Source organism: Meriones unguiculatus, chromosome 1, assembly GCF_030254825.1.
Source record: "Meriones unguiculatus strain TT.TT164.6M chromosome 1, Bangor_MerUng_6.1, whole genome shotgun sequence".
NCBI classification, from domain to species: Eukaryota; Metazoa; Chordata; class Mammalia; order Rodentia; family Muridae; genus Meriones; species Meriones unguiculatus.
Window position 1 is genome coordinate 183013730 of NC_083349.1, and position 5228 is coordinate 183018957.

Below are 5228 nucleotides of genomic sequence, written 5' to 3' on the forward strand. Positions count from 1 at the left end.
TCCAGAGTTTCATTATTTTAGACATTTCAAGTTCAGGCCACTCTAATTTGTCTTTGTGGATTGTCTCTGCCAAATGTTAGATGGTAGGCTCCTGATCTGCCACCCAACAGTCTTCTGGTCCTTCTCATTGCCTAATAATTATTTGCTATATCTAGTTTAAAGGCAAAAAGGGGTCCCTCACCTGTCAAAGGCTGATCTTATCACTGGTACTCAGCATCCCATGCCTTGTAGCCTCATGGGAATTTCTCCTGTTGGTAATCCCTTTTCTAATCTCCCCTTGTGTACCTTCTCTGAGGGCATATTTAAGTCTCTTCCATGAAAATTAAGACAATCAAGCTGGCTGTGATGGTTAATTCCATATCACTTTTAACCAGGTTAAGGGATGTCTAGACAGCTCATAAAATATTTCGTCCAGGTGTCTCTGAGAGGATCCTTCCGGAGATCAGCATTTGACCCTGTAGACTAACAAAGATTTACCCTCAGTGACATTAACAGGCAATACCCAATCCGTTGTGAGTCCAAACAAACAGAAGAAAAAGCAAAGGAAGATTGAATTTACCCTTTTTTCTCTTGGCTTTGGCCATGGAGCTACACCATCGCTTTTCCCAGCTCAACTAGCTTGAGATTCAGGCTGAAGTACACGACTGGCTTTCCTGTGATTCCAGCTTGCACACAGCATTTCACGGACTTTCTTAGCCTCCAAAATCAAGTGAAAGCCAAACCTCCCACAATAAATCTGATGTGCACACACACACACACACACACACACACACACACACACTATTGGTTCCATTTCTCCGGAGGACTCCTCTGGCAAGTACCCCTGCTCTCCTGTGTTTTGCATTCCCTTTACCTACCACCCTTACAAACCCCTCCTCTTCATGCCAACTTGTTCCCAAGCGTAGTGTTTCAAATGAGAAACATCTGGCATAGACTCATGCATTTGAACACTTGGTGCCCAGTTGGTGTTGCTGTCTGGGGAAGTGGGGGAAAGGGAAATGGTGCCTTGCCGGAGGAAGTATGTCACCTGAGGCTGACTTTGAGAGTTTAAAGTTGTTTTTATAAAATCCAGTTTTGTGTCTGTGGTTCAGGATGTGAGCTCTCAACCCTCTGCTCCAGCTGCCATGCCTGCCTGCCGTCTGGATCTACCCACCTGGAACCGTAAGCCCTTCTTATATAAGTTGGATTGATCGTGGTGTTGTATCATGGTGACAGAGCAGCTCCTAACCTTCTCACCCTCCCCTGGGTTATGGTTTACATGTAAAATGTCCACATTTAAAAGGCTCGTGGTTTGAACCCACGGTCCACACTTGGTAGCAGTGCTTTGGAAGCTAGTGAAACGGGAAGTGGCACCTGGTTGGAGGAAGCGAAGCACTGTGTGTGGACCTTAAGGATCTGAGCTCAACTTCAGCCTGCTTCCTGGTCAGTACTATGTGGGAGGGAGAAGCAGCTGCCATGATGGACTGTTCCTCCTGTGCCATAGCTAAAAGAGATCCTTCCACCCTTGTGTTGAGTCTGCCAAGTATGTGGGTACCATGTGAAAAGTAGTAAACACAAACTTTAGTGACTCAAGGGATAACAATTGTTGGCCATTTGCCCCAGAACACAGCGGTATTTTTGGAAGCCACTGGTAACATTTGTAATTAAATCTGATAGGAATTTTTAGCTGTTTCTCTTTCTTGAGGTTCTTCTCTCCCTTGGTTTTGAAGAACGTGCTGTCCTTAGGAGCTCTTTCTGCTTCTTCCAACATTTCTTCTCAGATGTTGTCATTGTTTGGATATGAAGTATTTCCCCCACCCCCAAATAATCATGTTTTGCAAGTTTGGTCTCAAGTTGGTAGATTATTGCATAGTGACTGGATTGTGAGGGCAGGAGCACCGACTTGATCCTCAGATTCATACATCTCTGAGTTTGGAATATGGTGACATTTTTTTAGAGGTGGTAGAAAGTAGATGAGCTGGGTCACCAGGGTTGCCCTGGAAAGACATACTTTGTGTCTAGCCTTTTCTCCCTGCCCCTCATCCCTCAGCTTGAGACACAAGGAGATGTGTAAGCCCACTCCACCATACCCTAGTGCTGTGCTGTTCTTTCCCACCACAATCCCAGAGCACTGGATCCACTCTGCTATCACAGCCTGAAGCCTCCCATAGTATGAGCCAAAATTAGTCCTGTTTCCTTTAAAAATCATTTCTCTCATGCATTCCAGCGCAGTGGAGTGAAACCAGCAAGTGTAAGTTCCAAGACAGCCTTTCTTCACTTTGGTTTGCTTTTATCACGTCTTTTTCCAGGCAGGAGGTGGCGCGCATGTGTGACGGTGTACACATGGAAGTCAGAAGACCATTGTGGAAATTGGTGAGCTCTTCTTTCACCATGTGAATCCCAGGAACTGACCTCTGGCCTTCAGTTTTGGTAGCAAGCTTTTTGACCTGCTGAGCCATCCAGCCAGTCCTATGGCAGCCTTTTCAGTCACCTCTGGCTAAACATTGGGAGTCTTCCAGGATCAAAACTCAGCTGCTACTTATTCTGTAAGGTTTTCTTAGGCAGAGTCATGGACTTACTGACTGTAGTTGGTGTTCACTGCTTTGTGGGTTCCTTACTCTCTTCCATGTTTATGAACCCCCAACAGAGAAAAAAGGATTAGAGAGGAAAGGAGGCATTGTTATTGCTAGACTACTTCCTGCTTGTTAGGGACATCAAGCTCCTTGGGGAAAGTTTGATCTTCAATTACTTCTTCCTGTCTCTTTCCACATGATCACTTGATAAACCACAACAAACCTCAACAGCAGCAATCAGCAACAGCAGCAGCAAGAGCAGCAGCCACCACAGCCCCTCCCTGTGCTCTCACACTTATATACACTCTCAAGAATCCCCACAATTCCAAATGTCATACATCTGCAAAAACCATCTGCAGCTGGCAAAAATCACGGCCTTGCTAGAGCACGAGGCAAATCATAGTCAGTTGCTATGGGCAATCTGAAGCACCCCCATATCCCAAACCTGGGATTAATATAATAAAACATTCCCATAACATTTCTGTGTTTTTAAAGAAACAAAATTCTCACAACAAATGACCTTGCATAAGTTGGTAGTGCCTATATCTATGCTTGTCACTTAGAGTATCTAACCATCTGTTGGAAACCCTCTCTGGGTAGGTTCTACAAATACCCCGACTCTGAATTATCTAAAAATGAATTCCTCTTTGTGTCTTTCTCAGGCTCACATGCATTTGTACACTCGAACACCCAGCAATGTCTCAGTGCTTGGGCCTGGTATGTAAGTCACCCTCATAAGGGACAATGAAGATAGCCAGAAAGCTTTTATATTTTTCTCATTTCCAGAGCTCTAAGAGCAACTAGGAAAAATCTAGCTGGCTGGTACCTTGCAGAGGGCCCAAAGACTTTAGCGTTATACATGCTTGGCCACACCAAGTTGAGGAAAGAAAGAGGGGTCTGAGAAGTTCTAAAATTCAGAGAGCGGATGAGGCCAAAGGGAAGGTAGAGGGCATTGATGGTCTATTCCTACCCAACTGTTTGCAGCAGGCAGAGGGAGATACGAGTGGAATCATCTCTAGCAAAGTAGACAGATGCATCTCACTGGTGAGTTTAAGGTAGCCGCCCCTACTCCAAAAGGGTTCCTCATGCTGGGCAGTGGAGCATAGTTCCACTATAGTTCCTCAGCTATACAGTGTGTGTGTGTGAGGGAGAGAATTAGAGTAGTGCATCGAAGTAGGGACCTTGACCTAAAGGCTGAATAACAGAAGCACAAGAAATACTCTAGGACATTTCTTAGATACCTGGACTTCGTGCAGGCATGCTAAATCCTGGGTCATAGAGAACACAGCTTACTTGCAATTCTCACTCAAACTGTGGAAGAAAATTCCCATGTCAGGCATAAGAGCCTGAGAAAGAAGAGTGGGTATCAGCCTCCACTTGAGGCTCTTCTTAGAACTGCATGGAAGGAGGCACAGGGAGGAGGGTAAGTGAGTGGGGCTGGGAGCCCATTTTCTACACAATGGTATGTCTGTATGCAGTAGGGTCAATTCTCTGTGAGCTGCTCTTTTCTCTCTCTGGGTCCAGTTTTGTTTGCTGTTGCATGTTTGGGGAATAAGCAGGCCAGGATGGCCAAAGGCCCTTTCTATGAAGCAGCAACAGTAGGCTATTGTCCTACCAGAAGCTTAGCCTTGGGCTCACTGATGGACCAGAAGACATTTACTAGCGTTTCAGCTGAGGCTATTGAAAACAACAGTGGGGGAAAATAGCCGTGGTGATGTAATAAATATATGCTGAATGGCTGCTAAGTATAGATACAGAGTGGGTCTTAATGAATTGACTAAGAATATCTGTTTTTAATGAGGGCTTTCAGGCTTTTGTCCTAATGGTAAAGTGAATGAGAGTCTGGAGAGGTTAAGATGGAGCAGAAGAAAGAAGTAATGCTGTTTACTAAACAGCTACAGAATCAAGCTGCTAACTTGAATGTTGGAGAAAAAGTCTCCACTCTGGGGAGTTCACAGATCGGTGGGGACAAATACAGTGAGCTACTCTAGCATTGTAATGTTGTAGACACAACAGTGGGAGTAATGATGATCTGTGACACAGACTAACCATGCGCTACAAACCAGGTACCATGTGAAATGCTCTTTGGCATTACATTATTAAAACTATGAATCCTATGAACAAGACACCATTATCTCTGTATCACGGACAAGGGAGCTAGGGGTTCTTAAGGTTAGTTAGCTCAGGTATACATTAAGAGCCAGCAGTCCAACCTGCACAGTTAGGCTCTCTACTTTCTGCTTGCCTAGGGAAAGCAGAAGCAGAGGAAGACAGAGGAAGGAATGATCTAATATTCCCAAAGAGCTCAGGAATGGATGCAAAGAGGCTATATTACAAACCGACCCCTGATCAACTAATAGTGCATGGAATGGGAAAGGTGAAAAGGATATTCTAGGCAGGAATACAAGTGTGATCAAAGGCAAAGTCTACCTGGAGAACTAGTTAATATGTATATCACAACCAAAAAACACACACTAGCAGACACATGGACACATTGGCATGTACTCTGACTCATATAGGCATTCCCATCTAGACAGCCAAGTCCTCCTGCCCCACATACACACTCACACTCATGACATAAACACACACATATTATCTGGCCTGTGGGATATCTCCCTGGAGGGCACATTCGTTCCATTAACCTTTCATCCTTAACTCCAATGATCCAATCACAGT